At 43.0% G+C, this 19,531-nt stretch overlaps 1 protein-coding gene and 1 long non-coding RNA gene across 2 annotated transcripts in view; one reads left to right on the top strand and one right to left on the bottom strand.

Moving 5' to 3' along the window:
• The window catches only part of si:dkey-40c11.2 (drebrin-like protein), a 140,799-nt gene that overhangs the window by 71,014 nt on the left and 50,254 nt on the right, over nt 1-19,531 (bottom strand). The window lies entirely within an intron of this gene.
• Nucleotides 1,048-17,959, top strand: LOC133555700 (uncharacterized). Its single transcript, XR_009807379.1, has 3 exons — nt 1,048-1,337; nt 17,434-17,618; nt 17,703-17,959. It is a non-coding gene; the product is annotated as an uncharacterized LOC133555700 (long non-coding RNA).

Raw genomic sequence — 19,531 nt, 5'->3', positions numbered from 1 at the left:
TGATGTTGACTGTGCTGCCAGTTTTTGACTGTAAAATCTATGGTTGTTGTTTTTAACGGTGTGTTACTGTAAAAGGAAAGCCGGTACATTTGTTTTAGAAAAACTGGAAGCTAAGTTTCCAGAATAAAGAAATTACTTGTACTGTTTTTCCATTAACAATTTAATGTTGGAAAAAACTGTGTAAATTTAACAGCAAAATTCTGGCAAATAAGTTGCCAGCTTTTTCCCCTCAAAAACAAAAGAATCCTGTAAATCTGAAGGCGTCCTGTACTGTTTTTATATTTACCGTAAAATGTAAAAAAAAACACAGAAAACACGATTTCACAGTAAAATTGTCTAAATGTAAAGTTTTTACTGTAAAATAAACAGTGTACTTAAAACAATGTATATAATTATTAAGGAAATCCAGAGGCAAATTCATACATTATCCACTGTTACAAGCGGCCCTCTGATGGCAGCCATAACTGCAATGTGGCCCTCAATGAAAACCATTTTTTAACATCCCTGTTGTAGAAGTAAAACAATAATGAAACACTAGTTTACTTTTGACTTCTTATAAATAATACAAAACTATCCCAACGTGACTTAAAATAGTATCACAATTGTATGACAAATTACTTATTTTAGAGACATAGAAATGTATAAAATTTAAAATGATGTTTGAAATTTCAAAAAGTTAACTGAAGCACCATTGTCAGGCTCAGATGAGCGTTGCTGGCCACATGACCCCAACATGCAGAGAACAGCAGACGGCGTGCAGGTGAGAGTGTATTTAATGACACAGCAAAAGCTACGGTGCAGCTGGGAAATGCACCGGAAGCATAGGAAAAGCTTTGCAGGGACCAAGTTAAACAGAACAAAAGCAAACTGAACATACTATAAAATACTAAGATCCAGACCTAAAAGAGGGAACCGGGTGGACGAAATGGAACTAATAAACAATGAGGAACAGGTGTGCTGGCAGGACAAGGAACAGAAAGTAAAGGTGCTTCCAAACACAGAGCAAACAGGAAATACTGAAAAAACAAGCACACCGGGGCAGTCGGTTCTTCTGAAAACAGGAAAATAACATACTACAAACTGTCATGTGGATCACGACCAATAGTGAAATGTGAATTATATTTATATAGTCATTTTCTCTAGTGACTCAAAGCGCTTTTAAATAACTAAACCCAGTATATAAGTTACATTTAAACCAGTGTGGGTGACACTGGGAGCAGGTGGGTAAGGTGTCTTGCCCAAGGACACAACGGCAGTAAGTAGGATGGCGGGAGCGGGGAACAAACCTGGAACCCTCAAGTTGCTGGCACGGCCACTCTAACAGCTGAGCTATATATGTAAGTGCATATATTTCAAACGAAAAAAAAAAAAACAGCATTATTAAGTTTTTCATTGTGAAAAATATAAACTGACATGTATAGGAATGAGTACCTTTCACATTCAATTCAGTAAGTCACCAAATTCCAGTAACAGAACGGTACCAATTTTCACTACATTTATGTGTGTTCAAATGTGCTGATAAATGGTAAATTTAAAGAAAGATTTTTTTATTTATTCAACATTTAACCCTAAACTGTGCTGTTCAGTTGTAATCTTGTTTTCTTACACTTCTGTGTCTTATTTGCAAGAACTGTACTGTACAGTATGTTATACACTAGACTTTGGCTTCAGTTGCAATTCCAATATGTTGGATAGCAGTTGTGTAACGACTACGGTGTGTTGCCTGAGCTGGGAAATAGTCCTTGCTATTAAATTGAATATGCCAGTCAAGTCTTTTGTTGAGACCTACAAAGTGTTTGTACTGTAAGTAATGTGTTCATTAGAAATCCGCTAATTGATTAAAACATGCAACTTAGTTGTAGTTTTTATTAACAAATTTGTAGATGTTAAAAATCGTCATATAAGATCGTTAATCGTAATCTTTAGCATGTCTATGGCAAATGCAATGTAAATTAGCATCGAGCAAGTGCATTTTGAAAAGTGTAGCCTTGCTGTCTTTTTGAGTGCCTTTGTTCCTGTGGAAAATTGGAGAATTGTAACATTACCTAGAGCAGAACTTCTCAAATAGTGGAGCGGGCCCCCCTAGTGGTCCGCAGTGCGATGCTTTATCAGTGTCATGCTTCAAACCCTGCTTCAAAAAAGCTGTGCGCTACAAAACATGCTCCTTGTAGCCATTAATCCTGACTTCCTCAATTTAATATTAAAGGCCTACTGAAACCCACTACTACCCACCACGCAGTCTGATAGTTTATATATCAATGATGAAATATTAACATTGCAACACATGCCAATACGGCTTTTTTAGTTTGCTAAATTACAATTTTAAATTTCCCGGGAGTTTTGTCATGGAAACGTCGTGTAATGATGACGTGTACGCAGGGCGTCACGGGTTTTTAGGAAATATGAGCGCTGCACACACACACAGCTAAATGTCGTCTGCTTTAACGGCATAATTACACAGTATTTTGGACATCTGTGTTGCTGAATCTTTTGCAATTTGTTCAATTAATATTGGAGGAGTCACAGTAGAAAGATGGAGTTGGGAAGCTTTAGACTTTAGCCACACAAACACACGGTGATTCCTTGTTAAAAATTCACGGAGGTGAAACTTTACTATGGATCAGAGCGGACATAGATCCCAACCAAATGTCAACCAGCAGGTTTTGGTGAGAAAATTGTGCTTAAAAAGTCGCTTCTTACCGGATATCAGCTGAGCTTGTGCCGCCCATAAAGCTGCCGTCGTCTTCCCTGAGACACTGCGCCTCAACACCCGGCCGTGGACGTACACCTCCGACTATCAGGTAATATTAAACTCACTAAAACACTAGCAACAAGATTTCCCAGAAGTATCCTACTAAATGTGTTTAAAACATCGGAATACGACCCAATGCTATCGCGTTTTTTTTTTTTTTTTTCTAGTCCGTCGCTATCAATATCCTCAAACACAAATCTTTCATCCTCGCTCAAATTAATGGGGAAATTGTCGTTTTCTCGGTCCGAATCACTGTTTTTGTTGGAAGATCCCATTAAAATCAATGTGAATATATGAGGAGCCCCCACACTTGAGACGTCATCGTCGGCGACTTCCGGTAAAGGCGAGGCTTTTTCAGGAAGTACCAAAAGTGGCGAACTTTATCGTCGATTTTCTCTACTAAATCCTTTCAGCAAAAATATGGCAATATCGCGAAAAGATCAAGTATGACACATAGATAGGACCTGCTATCCCCATTTAAATAAGAAAATCTCATTTCAGTAGGCCTTTAAAAGAATATTCCGCACAAATTGTTTCATTAATTTTCATTCTGTAGGTTAAAATGTTTCAAATGTTTTGCTCCTGAGTTAATGTTGCTGATCAATTTGAATGTATTAGTGTTAATTGAGTTTATTTGATTGCACTTTTTAGTGTCAAATGGCTTAAGTCAATCAAATAATGTTACAATTTAAGGATTTTTCAGACAAATCAGTAAATTTTGAATATTTTTCTGTTACAAACTACAAATCAATGTTGATAAAGTTTTTCTTTGTTGTACGTTGATCTACATTTCTTTCCTTTTTTGTTTTCTTAATGTTAATAAGGATGATACAACGTTATGCAGAGGTGTACTTAACTAAAAAGACAAATAATACTATTTATAGATCAGGGCTGTCCATTACGTTGTTGGCTGAGGGTGTGTCAGTCGATCGCCTGCCAGGCATTAAAAAAATCGATGTAAAAATTAGTAACCATCAATCTTCCCTATGACGTCACTTGTGTCACTTGACACAAAATTAATATAAAAACGACCGACAGGAAGTTGAGAAACACTTTTTATTTTATCGCACCAAACCTGCTGTCAAAATCCTAAAGACTGACTACAAAGTTCCTGTCTCCACAATAAAAATGCTGCTCTTACCTGCCTGCGCTAACAAAATAAGAGTGAGAAAGTTACCACTTTATTGTGTTTTTGGACAGAAAGGAGGACTTTCTTTTTCCTCCATTTGAAAATGTGTACGTTATCATCACTAATGTCTGATTCCAATCAATGCAAGTCATCAAAATCAGGTTATACACCAACTTATATTCTTGTCTTCATGAAAGAAAGGAATCTATTTGTGTTAAACATACTTGTATTATCATTAAACACATTGTGAATGTTGTCTGTCTATCTGTGTTGGCCCTGTAAAGGGGTGGCAACTTGTCCAGGGTGTATGCCACCTTCCGCCCGAATGCAGCTGAGATAGGTTTCAGCACCCTTCACATCCCCAAAAAAGACAAACGGTAGAAAATGGATGGATATAACATGTTAACAACAAAGGTCTGTTTCAAAAATTAATAAATAAATCCATATATAATATATATTAAATTTATATAAAAATGTATATATAAAAATATATAAAATGTATATATGAATATATATATATATATATATATATATATTTATTTATATACGTATAATATTAATATATACACATATATATATGAAGAGTTCATATGCAAAAGCAGATAAATCCATTTTGACCGATTCTGTATATTAACGATTTTCTGCCTGCTGGTGTTGCCGGTACATGTACAAGCGTACAATGGTTTATTTAATATCAACATACGTGACACGATGGCGAGGCATAATGGATGCGTGTTGCTACCCCAGGGATGCAAGAGGACCAGGACAGGCAGGAGTTGCAGGTAAGATTAGATTTAATACAAAAAACAAAAATAATACTGGTACAAAATGCAAAGAAAAGGCGTGCCGAATGCACGGAGAGCTATGCTAAGAATTAGCAACGAGAGCAGAGTACAGGAATAGAGGTGCAGAGCGCACGCAAAGCTAAGGCGAGACTTAGCAATAGTGATTACAAAAATAAGAACCAACGTGCGTGTTGCAAGTAGCAAACAAAACAGCCAGGAGGAACTAAGGTAGCAGGTGGTCTTAAATACAACACAAATAATTCAAAACAGGTGTGCGTAATGAGTCCGTGCAGGAGGCATACTTAGGTTGCCATGGTGACAATACAAAACAAGGAAGTGCGCTAACAAACGGGATCGGTAGAGTCCAAAACATGATCAAAACATAGTAGGACAATACAAAAAAGACAAACATGCTAGAGATGTGTGATCCGGAAGCCGGATCACAACATTACCCCCCCCTTAAGGGGCAGATCCCAGATGCCCCCAAAAAACTGCAATAAAGAGAACCCCCTCCCAAAACCAGAAAGTTCACAAACGAAGGGAGGGCGGAAGGAGTCCACGGTGGAGGGTCGCCAGATCGCATGTCCCCGAATCCACCGAGGACACATCATGTGGCGGCGGCGGGTGGAACGCTGCTGCCGAAAAAGCTTTGGCGGGCGACCTCGAAAAGGCCACATTAGTGGCCGCCTCGCAGGATGAGGTGCCCGGCGAGGCGGACGACCCGGGCACGGCCACATCCGTGGCCGACATGGAGGAGGGAGTATCTGGCGAGGAGGATGACCTCGCAGAGGCCACGCCCGTGGTCGACGTGGTGGACGACGCCTCAGCACCGAAATCCCAGCAGGCTTGGAAGCAGCAGACGAGGGTGCGGGGACTGCAGCCAAAGCAGGCCCGAGTGCAGCTGGCGAGGATGATGCGGGTGCTGCAGCCGCAGGAGTCGTCGGAGGCGGCCTGGGAGCCGCAGGAGTCGTCGGAGGCGGCCTGGGAGCCGCAGGAGTCGTCGGAGGCGGCCTGGGAGCCGCAGGAGTCGTCGGAGGCGGCCTGGGAGCCGCAGGAGTCGTCGGAGGCGGCCTGGGAGCCGCAGGAGTCGTCGGAGGCGGCCTGGGAGCCGCAGGAGTCGTCGGTGGTGCTGGTGTGGGCTCCAGCCCCGTCGTCGACGCTGGTGTGGGCTCCAGCCCCGTCGTCGACGCTGGTGTGGGCTCCAGCCCCGTCGTCGACGCTGGTGTGGGCTCCAGCCCCGTCGTCGACGCTGGTGTGGGCTCCAGCCCCGTCGTCGGCGCTGGTGTGGGCTCCAGCCCCGTCGTCGGCGCTGGTGTGGGCTCCAGCCCCGTCGTCGGCGGTGCTTGGCGGCACGGAGCTGGCACCGGTGCTTGGCGGCACGGAGCTGGCACCGGTACCTGTCGTGGTGCTGGTACCGGAGTGGGCTCCAGCCTTGGAGTTTGTGCCGGTGTGAGAACCAGACTGGGAGTTTGTGCTGGTGTGAGAACCAGACTGGGAGTTTGTGCTGGTGTGAGAACCAGACTGGGAGTTTGTGCTGGTGTGAGAACCAGACTGGGAGTTTGTGCTGGTGTGAGAACCAGACTGGGAGCTGGTGTGAGAACCAGACTGGGAGCTGGTGTGAGAACCAGACTGGGAGCTGGTGTGAGAACCAGACTGGGAGCTGGTGTGAGAACCAGACTGGGAGCTGGTGTGAGAACCAGACTGGGAGCTGGTGTGAGAACCAGACTGGGAGCTGGTGTGAGAACCAGACTGGGAGCAGGTGTCGGCTTCAGCCGAGGAGCAGGTGTCGGCTTCAGCCGAGGAGCAGGTGTCGGCTTCAGCCGAGGAGCAGGTGTCGGCTTCAGCCGAGGAGCAGGTGTCGGCTTCAGCCGAGGAGCAGGTGTCGGCTTCAGCCGAGGAGCAGGTGTCGGCGTCAGCCGAGGAGCAGGTGTCGGCGTCAGCCGAGGAGCAGGTGTCGGCGTCAGCCGAGGAGCAGGTGTCGGCGTCAGCCGAGGAGCAGGAGTCGGCGTCAGCCGAGGAGCAGGAGTCGGCGTCAGCCGAGGAGCAGGAGTCGGCGTCAGCCGAGGAGCAGGAGTCGGCGTCAGCCGAGGAGCAGGAGTCGGCGTCAGCCGAGGAGCAGGAGTCGGCGTCAGCCGAGGAGCAGGTGTCGGCGTCAGCCGAGGAGCAGGTGTCGGCGTCAGCCGAGGAGCACTAAGAGACTGGCAGAGAGGAGGACTAGGACTACTATGAGGATTTAGACTAACACTAGGACTTGGGCAAGGACTTGTGTGAGGACCAGTACTTACAATCAAACTAGTGCTTTTATAAGGACTTGGGCAAGGACCAGGACTTACAGTCGAACCAGGGCTTGGGCAGGAACTAGGACTTGAGGTCAACCTAGGGCAAGGACTGGGACTTACAATCATACTGGTGCTCGGGCAAGGACTTGGACAAAGACTAGGACTTACAGTGACACTGGGGCTCGGACAAGAATTTGGGCAAGGACTAGGGTTACTGTGAGGACTAAGACCACGAGGGGAATTAGGACACGGACTACGATCAAGACTACACGAAGGTACGTAACTGGGACCGGGACTTGGACTACCATTAAGAGAATGACTTGAACAAGGACTTGGGCTAGGACTCGGACTACGACTCAGTCTACGAGTTGATCTACAATGTTGGCCAGAAGTCGGACCAGGACTGGGACTAGGCTTGAACACCGGTGGTGGAGGGCGCACTGGAGGTAGTGGACTAGCAAGTCGAAAAGTCGGTGGAGGAGGTTTAGGTGGCCTTAGTGGCTTGACCGGGGGAAACACAGGTGGAGGAGGAAAAGTAGGTAGCTCATGTTGCCTTAGTTTGCATCTAGAAATAACATCTGTATAGAACTTAGTTGTGTCTATAGAGTCCAAAAAATCATAGTCAATATTTGAAACAGGTTGAGAATAAGACTCAACAATATAAAAATCCTCAGAAAAAATATCATCGACAGGGGGTGGTATTGAGTCACCAGGGGGCGTTGACGAAATGACGTCACCGTGATGGACCGGTGGGCCGGAGGTATGCCCTGGCCTTACAGCCCAGTCGGAAGAGTGGTTGGAATATGGAGAAAAAACAAAACTTCCAAACCTCAGGGAAGAGTACTGGGCTGTTGTCTGCGCGCTGCTGTCCGGGGAAAAAGTCTTCGCGGCTTGGCGAAGGGAAGACTTTTGGTGGTCCACTGCGAGGCGGCGTTGTGCTGGCTGTTTTCTGACACGATGGCGAGGCATAATGGATGCGTGTTGCTACCCCAGGGATGCAAGAGGACCAGGACAGGCAGGAGTTGCAGGTAAGATTAGATTTAATACAAAAAACAAAAATAATACTGGTACAAAATGCAAAGAAAAGGCGTGCCGAATGCACGGAGAGCTATGCTAAGAATTAGCAACGAGAGCAGAGTACAGGAATAGAGGTGCAGAGCGCACGCAAAGCTAAGGCGAGACTTAGCAATAGTGATTACAAAAATAAGAACCAACGTGCGTGTTGCAAGTAGCAAACAAAACAGCCAGGAGGAACTAAGGTAGCAGGTGGTCTTAAATACAACACAAATAATTCAAAACAGGTGTGCGTAATGAGTCCGTGCAGGAGGCATACTTAGGTTGCCATGGTGACAATACAAAACAAGGAAGTGCGCTAACAAACGGGATCGGTAGAGTCCAAAACATGATCAAAACATAGTAGGACAATACAAAAAAGACAAACATGCTAGAGATGTGTGATCCGGAAGCCGGATCACAACAATACGCAAGTCATGAAAGCCTAAACTTTTAAGAAATGCTGATGTAATGAATGGCTTTCAAGTAAGAGTGTTTGATGTGGCTTTACGTCAAAAGCAGATATATCCAAATTATGATATGTCGCAAAAACAGATATCTCCAAAATTGTTTTCTTTGCGGTCGTTATTTCGCATAATATTCAATATAAAGATAGAGAGAAAAACAGAACGTGAAATGTATCGAAAGCCACATTTCAACGTAACAACTTTTCACATTTCTTTACTTCATTATTTAACAGTTTCGATCCCTTGGTACGCATAAATCTATCTGTCCCTGCGAACATTGTTTTTTCGTACTTGCTAACCGGACATGCTTTTTTGGAACTGTGACCTCACATATTTACCTTGTGCTTTCAGCACAAAATGAAAACACAAAAAAAACAGTGTTGCAATTAAGACAATGTTTTATTAATAAAACAACCACAAATGCTCAACCTGGTTTGCCTATCAAAAACACTCCTGTGCAGATAACAGCTCACTCATCATTGCTATCGACATTACCTCCATGCTCGACAACATCTTTTAACGCAGCGGTGTAAAACTCACGGACACGCGTGCTAGCACCAACATCAAATAACTTCAACAGGTCAGTTTTTTTCGCTGTCTTAACAGTGTTCACAGGAGAAGCTTCCAAATTATTCATGCGTGGATAACAACACTGAGTGAGTCCGTGCGCGACCCCAGTTTGTTTGTCACGTGATCCCGTACTGCAGCGCTGGTTGGGCAAACGGATATATCGGCTTTTGTGGTAGATGATCCATGGCGCTTATCGGCTCTTGCAATAAATCGCTGAACTAAATGAAGTTAAAAGCGGCATTTGTCCGCATTTGCAAACAAATTGATTTTGGTATACCACAATAGAAGTGGCGGACTATATATTACCGAGGCTGGGCTAAACTTTATCAAAATGGCGTTTATCGTTTTTTGCGTATGAACTCTTCATATATATATATATATATATATATGTATGTATATATATATATATATATATATATATACATATATATATATATATATATATATATATATATACATATATATGTAAATATATATATATATACATATATATATATATATTTACACACATATATATAAATATATATATATATATATATATTTATACACATATATATAAATATATATATGTATATATATAAATATATATATATGTATATATATATATGTATATTAGGGGTGTGGGAATTTGAATCGCGATTCTCACGTTGTGCAATTCAGAATCAATTCTCATTTTTTTTTAAATCAATTTTTTTTATTTAAATTTTTTTTTTATCAATCCAACAAAACTATACACAGCAAAACCATAACAATGCAATCCAATTCCAAAACCAAACCTGACCCAGCAACACTCAGAACTGCAAAAACAGAGCAAATGAGAGGAGACATAAACACGACACAGAACAAACCAAAAGTAGTGAAACAAAAATGAATATTATCAACAACAGTATCAATATTAGTTATAATTTCAGCATAGAAGTGATTAAAAATCCCTCATTGACATTATCATTAGACATTTATAAAAATAAAAACAAAAGAAACAATAGTGTCACAGTGGCTTATACTTGCATCGCATCTCATAAGCTTGACAACACACTGTGTCCAATATTTTCACAAAGATAAAATAAGTCATATTTTTGGTTTGTTTAATAGTTAAAACAAATTTACATTATTGCAATCAGTTGATAAAACATTGTCCTTTTCTACTCTGCTTGCATGTCAGCAGACTGGGGTAGATCCAGCTGAAATCTTATGTATTGAATGAATACAGAATCCTATTAAATCAGGAAAAAAAACAATTTTTAATCAAGAATCGTGTTGAATTGAAAAAAAATCGATATTGAATCGAATCATGGGACACCCAAAGATTCGCAGGCCTAATATATATATGTATATATATATATATATACATATATATATATATATATATATATATCTATATATATATATATATATCTATAGATATATATATATATATATATATATATATATATCTATAGATATATATATATATATCTATAGATAGATATATATATATATCTATAGATATATATATATATATATATATATAGATATATATATATATATATATATAGATAGATAGATATATATATAGATATATATATATAAATATATATATCTATATATATATATATATATATATCCATCCATCCATTTTCTACCATTTATTCCCTTTAGGGTCGCGGGGGGCGCTGGTGCCTATCTCAGCTACATATATATATATATATATATATATATATATATATATATATATATATATATATATATAGTAGAGCTCATAGGACTAGGTAATACAATCCCTCAGATTAATCAGCACTTAGTGTTGAGTGGGGGGTTAGGGGCAAAAGTTTCACTGGGGTCTTCAGGTGGGCACCCTCCTTCATTGGTGTTTTGTTGATAGGCCCACGACACCTCCGGAGGGCTCAACGGCGACATCTGGCGTCCCAGGTGTGCCCCCCTCTGCCTTTACCCCTCGATGTCATTTAGCAGCCCAGTTTGGGTCCTTTCTCTTGAACCATATCCACCTGCTACTTCGTTCAGCAGCATCAGACAGCGATTTGACAGCCCGTCGGAAGGCCTGACCTCTCAATCCCATTCCTTTCAGGAGCTTGGTTGTGGATATAGCAACAAAACCTCTGCACCCGACTTCAACTGGTAGTACTCGGGCACGCCAGCTGCGCTGCTCTGCCTCGGCCGCTATGTCCGCATACCTCAGATGCTTGCACAGTTATTTCAACAATGAACACAATCTTCTGGGAGGTTGACCACAAGACCAGGTCCGGCCTGAAGCTAGTTGTAATGATTTCAGGCGGGAAGATGAGTTTCTGGTCCAAGTCAACCTGCATTTTCCAGTCCCGGGCAGGGTCCAGAAGGGTTGCCTCCACTCTTGCAGATGGTTTTGGTGGTAGTTGTCCTGCTCTTACAAACTGAGTGGTGATTGAGTGACTAGGGATTGGGGGAGGGAGGGCTTTGTTTTTATTTCTCCTTTCCTCCAGGGTGATCGCCAGTTGTCTTAAGACCTGGTTGTGCCTCCAGGTGTAGCGACCTTGAGACAAATTGAATTTGCAGCCAGTGAGGATGTGACTGAGTGTTGCAGGGGTTTGACAGAGTGCACAAGAAGCATCTTCTCCAAACCATTGGTTCAAGTTTTTGGGTGTGGGAAGAACATCATTGGTGGCTCTGATGATGAAGCTGATTTGGCTCCCTTCCATTTCGCAAAGATCCTTCCATGTGAGCTTACGATGCTCCAGGTTTTCCCAGCTAGTCCACTGTCCCTGTTTGGATTGTGCCACTGCTGTTGCACATCTGTCTGCGTCCATTTGTTGTCGAACCTGATCAACCACTAGCTTCCTCCTCTGGGCTGATGTTGCCTTGTGCCATCTGGGTCGACTAGCCCCAAGTCCAAACCCACCTCTTCCGTGCTGCACTTGTCCTACAATGTCTCCATACCTGAGAGCAGATTTGGCTTGTTTCACAGCCTCAGATGGGATCCATTTCCTCCCAGTTGCCAGTCTGGGAGCAACCGCTCGGATCACCTCGTCTTGAGACTCAGTCAGTGTCATGCTCAGCCTCACCTTGGTGCATTTAAACTCCTCCGTGAGGCTAGAGATGGGCAGTTCCAGGGCACCATGACCATATAGGCCGATGTTACTGAGGCACCGTGGAAGGCCAAGCCACTTCTTCATGTATGCACTGACTGTTCTCTCCAGCTTCTCGACTTTGGACATGGGGATCTCGTAGACTGTTAGTGGCCACATCAAACGCGGGAGCAATCCAAACTGTAGGCACCACAGTTTCAACTTGCCAGGAAGTAAGGTATTGTCAATGCGGACAAGGCCTTTGATGGTTTCTTCCCTCAGCTGATTGCTCTGGTCCGAGTCTTTGAGACTTGTGTTGTACAATCGCCCTAGACTCTTGACTGGCAGCTCTGACACCAACGGAATGGGAGTACCCTCGATGTAGTACCTCTGGTCTGTGAGTTTCCCCTTGACGTTTAAACTTCATCCGTGCCCATGTAATGTTGGCATGAAGCTTTGCCAGCAGATGTTTAGTGCATGCAACGGTTGAGGTCAAGGTGGTCATGTCGTCCATGTAGGCACGGATGGGAGGTAGACGCTCTCCCCCTCTCAGACGTTCTCCACCCACAACCCATTTGGAAGCTCGAATTATCACTTCCATTGCCATGGTGAAGGCTAGAGGGGAGATGGTACATCCAGCCATTATTCCCACTTCCAGCGATTGCCATGATGTTGTGTATTCTGTTGTTTTAACGCAGAATTGCAGATCACGGAAGTAGTTTTTCACCAGGTTTGTGATGGTATTTGGGTTGTGGAAGAAGTTGAAGGCTGACCAGATGAGAGAATGAGGGACGGATCCAAAAGCATTGGCTAAGTCTAGGAATAAGACGTGCAGGTCTCTTCCTTCCCTCTTGGCAGATTGGATTTGGTGCCAAATCATGCTTGTATGCTCCAAGCAGACTTAGAAACCAGGTATTCCAGCTTTCTGCACAGATGTATCGATCAAGCTGTTTTGCTTCAGGTACGTTGTCATCCTTTTGGCAACGATGCCAAAGAATATCTTCTCTTCAACGTTTACCAGGTTGATCTGCCGGAATTGATCGATGTTTGCGGCATCTTTTTCCTTTGGGATTAACACTCCCCCAGCTCTGCGCCACACTTTTGGGATGATTTGCTTCATCCACATCACCTTCATCTGCCTCCACAGAAAGCGTAAGACATTTGTGGAATTTTTGTACAGCTTATATGGAACTCCATTTGGTCCTGGAGCTGAAGCTGCCCTTGATTTCCTCACTGCTTCCTGAACCTCGCTCCACCTTGGGGGACTGTCGTCCAGCTGGTGTTCTGGTTGAGGTATTGGTGGCATGTCTGATGGTATTTCTCTCTCTGTTCAAATCTTTTATTGTCTGTGTGAGTGTTTTTCAGGTGGTCTTCCAGTTCCCTCTTTGGCACCTTAAGTGACCCACTCTTTTCTTTAGTGAAGAGGCCTTTCAAAAATCTGAAAGGGTCCTTGTAGAAGGATGTTCTCGCCCTTTCCTTCCTCTTGCGCCGAATCCTGAGGTTTTCAGCTCTCCGCAATCTTCCCAGGTGTCCCTTCAGGTCTGTTTACAGGAGGTCAATGCCCACTCTTTACTCCAATGAGGCTCTCTTCCATTCCTTCCTCAAAACCCTTCTCTCTTTGACCAGTTGCTCTATTTCCTTTTGTCTTCTGGACTTTGGAAGGGTTGTTAAAGGCATGTCCTTTTTCCCTGTCACGTGTGTTTCGAATCTTTCTGCTCCATAGGAGTAGATCAGATCTCCCATCTTCTCCAATTTCTTCTCCACCGTTCCTTTGATTCCGTCCAGGATCTTGACCAGGTCTGCATCGATTATTTCCCACTCTTTCTTGCTGCTGGACTTTGGCCACTTCACATGAGGTTTGTGGCCTTGCATGTTCTTCTCTAAAGCATGTTGCAAGTGGCTTGGTTCCACACTTTCTGATGTAATGCTTGAGTTACCTTCAGCCTCTGGAATATTGATACTCGGTGGACTGTGGGTTGAATCCTGCCGCTGAGCTTCACTCGCCTGACTTGATCTTTCTCTCAAAAGATAGAGATCAATGCGAGGTCCTGGCTTTGTTTTCTTCAAGCACTTCATGTGATGTATTTTAAGGCCTCTGATGGTTGTTATTTTGGACCAGCCACAGCTGCATACTCGGCGCTCTTGTCCTTCGGCTGATGTTGCTTGTTCTGTGCTGATTATCTGTTTCGTCGTCGTGTTCAATCCAGGATCATTTGCCGGGTGTTCAGCTGATGAGTCTTCTTCCGCCCCCGCTCTCGCAGACTCTAGGGGTATTTTTCTCTTTGGACGTGTCGTAGCAATGAGGGGTGGCCTTTGTCTACTTATCAAGTGACAGAGCCTGCCATCATGGATAGCTAGTCCATGATAGCCCCGTCGGGGTCTTTCCCTCCTGTCAGCTGTCATTCCAAGCTGTCGCAAGGTCTTTCCCTAGTTGTCAGCTGCCCTTTCACAGCAGTCACTGGAATTCTCCAGTTTATCAGTAGAGCTCATAGGACTAGGTAATACAATCCCTCAGATTAATCAGCACTTAGTGTTGAGTGGGGGGTTAGGGGCAAAAGCTTCACTGGGGTCTTCAGGTGGGCACCCTCCTTCATATACCCATCCATCCATTTTCTACCATTTATTCCCTTTAGGGTCGCGGGGGGCGCTGGTGCCTATCTCAGCTACATATATATATATATATATATATATATATATATATATATATATATATATATATATATATATACACAGCAAGTTTGAAAACACACCTTCTACTCATGCAATGCGTTTTCAAAATTTTCATGGCTATTTACATTGTAGATTGTCATTGAAGGCATCAAAACTATAATCGAACACATGTGGAGTTATGTATTTAACAAAAAAAGGATAAATAACTGAAAACATGGTATATATTCTAATTTCTTCAAAATAGCCACCCGCTCTGATTACTGTTTTGTGCACTCTTGGTATTCTCTCGATGAGTTTCAAGCACACCTTTGAAGTGAAAACCATTTCACGTGTCTACCTCTTGAAGCTAAAATAGATGGATGGAGTGTCAAGGCGGAGAGTGTGGTGCAAAATGTTTTCCTTTTCCTCTAGGGGGCGTAACAGAAAATACTTGTAAAAAACTGACCAAGGGGTTTCCAAATACAGCACCATTTGATTGTATCTGAGTCGGTAGTTGGTAGCACCAACAAACTTCAGTCAGTACCGAATTCGGTAGCCATCCCTACTGACATGCAAGGAAATGCACAAAAAAGCACATTTCACAATCTTCTTCACCACACAGCAGCTTGCGTAAAAAACAACTTTATACAAATACATTAAGCCGATTAGTCTGTTTTTAGTCCTGGCCACATGCTCAATGAGATATGTGGTTGACGCTTTGCTTAATAGTGACTAGTAAGCAGTACGATTGGGGGGGTGTGGCACGAATCATCCTCCCCTGGAGATCAACACTGACCAAATGTAAGGTTTTAGTTAAGAAACTGCTAGAAGGTTAATGAAGAGACACCGGTATAATAATAATACTGTGTTGCGTGGATTGAGGTACTGAAGGGGCTTGCCTGGAATGCTGATGGTAGGGAATTCAACTTTCTCAGCAGGAAAATGTTTAGAAGTAGACCAACAAAACAAATAATTCAATCAGTGCCAAAGTCCAGTGAGAGGAAAACAGCCCGCTTGATGCTGAGGCAGGCGGAAAACTAGCGGGACATGCAAAGAGAGGGCCAGAAAGAATGCATGTTTGTAGTCAATGACAATTTAGAATGTTCCGTGTGTTCAAAGTGCAAACTTGCTCCCAGTAGAGATGAGACCTGCACTTGATGACAAAAATCAGGTGACAGGTTGAGCATGCCAAAGTGGATTGTTCACACAACAGCGGGTCCTGTGTTTTAGTTGTGAGTTAATCTGCAGATAACACAGAGGCCGTCGATTGCGCAAGAGGAGCTCCAATGGACTAATTAGACAGTGATTCTTTTTTTCCTGTGTAATCTAACGCTAAGCACAGCAAATCTCATTCCAGGAATCGACCAGTATATCATTGTTGACAACATTGTAAACGGGATTTAATGAAGCTGGCTTATTCAACAGTCCGGAATTTCCGCAAAGTAGGTTCCATCAAAAATACAAAACATGTAGAGCTTTTAACCGACGTACAACTACCATGTAATTCCAGTTGTAACCCTGCGATAATGAAGGAAACACTATTGCAAAACATTATGAGCCTGAGCTACGAAGATCCAAATAACACATGCTAAATAGCGTGTGCAAACTATATAGTGTTGTGTAATATTCGTGGGTGTGTTGCAGTTTATCTAATAACACAATGTTGATAATACATGCAAAAGTGGTGCAGAACACCCTATTTAAATGAGAATGTTGGTTGTATACCAGCTGTCACCATGGAAATACTCATTTCCCTCCACAGTTAGGGCTTCGCATGGTCCAGCTTGTGGCGTTTTGTCATGTTGTTGACATGGAGCACACAAATACATGATGTACCGTCGTAAACACAAAGAAAAACATGGATCAGATGTAATCCTTTACTTCCGAACGCCGCCAGTCGCTCATTGTTACGATAGTTGAAATCTCGCTTTTTACCACACATTTAGACTAGCCAATTCACGCCAAGCTTTACATGTCTGGTATTAAATGTTTTAAATGAATAAATACAGCTATACTTAGATTTCAAAGTTGATCTTTTCTCTCATTGTCAAAATGTAATAAAGTATTTTTCCGTACAGAGTTTCGCAAAATATAACACCTCTAAATCAAAACAAATAAGTATAATGTAGACATACATAATCAATTTCTGTATCGCCTATATTACATCCTCAAAGTACGGCTAGGTTAACACAAATAACTTTTAAACTTGATTTCGAGCCCCAGGGTCCTCCCGTCTTCTTCTATGGTGTTTTACCGCAAGACCGAGTCGCGTAAAACTGCTTCCGGGTCAACTTGATGTAAGCCCCCGCCCCTCACGCTATAACACCGCTATTAGTTTGAAGCTGAAAAAAAAGAAATGAAACCGTAAAAAAAAGAAGCGAATGTGATAAAAAAAAGTTGATCTTGAAAACCTTTGAAACACACAAAAACTAAATAAAGTGTACAAAAACATAAATATTGGCATTGACAACATTTTATGACTCAAACAAATATATATATTTTTTCAATATTTGTATTATTTGTTGCCAAAAACGTGTTTCGATACCAATACAAGTTTTTCTACAATGTCAATGCAGTGGCTTTATACATGGCCTGGTCGCGGTCGATTCAACCCGGATTGGGATGAAAAACATGTGCTCGGATTGTACGCCGTTTTCTGGATTTAATAAGTGTCACTGTGCATGCGCAATCCCTCATGCCTTCTTCAGCAGGCTTGGCAGGGACCTCCGCTGGAAGCACACTTGGACACGGACCTGCTCGCTCTGGCCGCATTGCGGCCACGCGCCAGCAAAGTTGCAGGTAATATGTAATCAGCGCACATGGTCTGGCAAAGACAGACAGCATAAAGACCAGCGGACCCGAAGATCCAGCACCGGAACGTAGTTAACTCCTTGTAGTAAGCATCCCATCTCTGGCTTACCTCCTACGTACTTGATTTCTACCCAGTTCCTGTGTCTTATGTCCTTTGTGTTCTCCGCAGTGCCTTTCCTGTTTCCCATGATTGAGCTGTGTGCCTCTACTCCTCTCTGGATTTTGACCCCTGCTTGGACACGGACCTCATTGCTTCTCTCCAGCCCCTGACCGCTTGCTTGCCCACGGACTGCCCTTCTTGCCTTGCCTTGCCCCTCTGGGCTGACGAAGGATTCATCCAACACGCACTCACAACAAACCCTGGTAACATTTACATTGTATATTCTACACACTGTTTTACACCAAACATTTAGAGGAGCATACACATCCCACGCACTCATCACTCAATAGCTTCAATAAAGTCATTGAACTGATTCCAGCCGTGGTGTTGTCTCCTTCCCTCGCCGTACGTAACATTAAGCGTACGCCATTTTTATTTATTTGTTTATTTGATATTGATTACTTCAGGTACTGAGAAACAGACATTTTTTCCCTCTTCCACCCACCCACCCAAAAAAAAGTCACAGTCACAATGGGTGGTAAGTACTGTCTTCCTCTTCACCACAAGCAGATAGAAAATCAAACAAATTGACTAAAAAAATAAAAAAATAAAAAGTCAAAAACATACAGAGAAGTTGTACACCAATTTTTATTAGAAAAACTATGCAACCCCTAACACATGAGGCCCAGGGCCCTTAGTCATTCAGATGGTCCATGAGGTCCGATGTCATGAGCGTGTGTGCTTGGGGATTGACGATGGGAAGAATATGGCAGAAGAGGAGGGGCTATACCTCTGATGGGGTTCACACTGGGGCAAAACTATAAAGACCAGCAGGGGATGGAACGAGGGTAAAGAATATAAATGGTGAAACTAACAGCAGTGAAAGGATGGTTGCCAAGGAGCTGAAGGACTATGCGATTATTGGGGGCAAGTGTTACAGGAGACACTGCATAAGGGGCAAACTGCCCTGACTCTAACATGCAATTATATGGAGGAGAAGTAATGAGGAGAAAGGAGACTTGAATCACGTTGATTGAAGAATTAGATTGAAACAAAAAGTATAAGTAGGTGATTGGTCAGAAAGGAGTTTTTGGAAGGAAATAGGAGAAAGAAGTGATAGACTCTGAAATGGCAGTCTGCAGAGATAACATTGGCATTTCCTGTACATGTTATTCTGCACTGTGCACCACACAGCCCCCCCCTCACCCCCCATCCTCTATCTATAATAGGACCATTAAACATCTTGAACTATTTCCTTGTAAACAAGGTCAAATGTCTCTGCCTGAATCTACTTCCTGCTGCTCACTCCTCCACCTGTGTGCCTCCTCCTCACCATCACTGTCTCCCGTACATTCCCTTGGGACCACCCAGCATTTCTTCTCACATGGGGGCCTTTTCTCCTTCTTTTTTTTTTTTTTTTTTTTTTGCCGAGAGTGTGCTTGTCCATTCATTTTACGACCCATTGCCAACGAGTCCTCCCATCGCCACCATTGAGTCTGCCTTAACAAACAACTTAATGTTCCCACCATGGTCGTCGCTACGACAACGGAGACCCCCAACTCTCCTCCCTTTCCTATAGCGAGTGAACAAACATGATAATATGCTGACCCTGGTTGAGTTTGATTTTGCTGCACAAGACCAGGAGTGACTCTGTGTAACCATCGCAACATATAGCAGACAAATGAGTGTCATTATTGAGGATTAAATTTGCAGTGAAGTTAAATACTCTGGTACCTTTGTTTTTTTTACCAATTCATACCCAACTTTCTAACAAAGGACAAATATATTTTTTTCCCATCCATCCATTGATTTTTGTTCTGCTTATTTGGGTGCGGGTTGCGGGAAACAGCAGCCTCAGTAGAGAAGCTCAGAATTCCCAATCCTTGGCCACTTTTTCC

The sequence above is a fragment of the Nerophis ophidion genome, linkage group LG07 (genome assembly GCF_033978795.1).
Source record: "Nerophis ophidion isolate RoL-2023_Sa linkage group LG07, RoL_Noph_v1.0, whole genome shotgun sequence".
Taxonomy (NCBI): Eukaryota; Metazoa; Chordata; class Actinopteri; order Syngnathiformes; family Syngnathidae; genus Nerophis; species Nerophis ophidion.
This window is presented reverse-complemented; position numbering and strand designations above follow the sequence as displayed.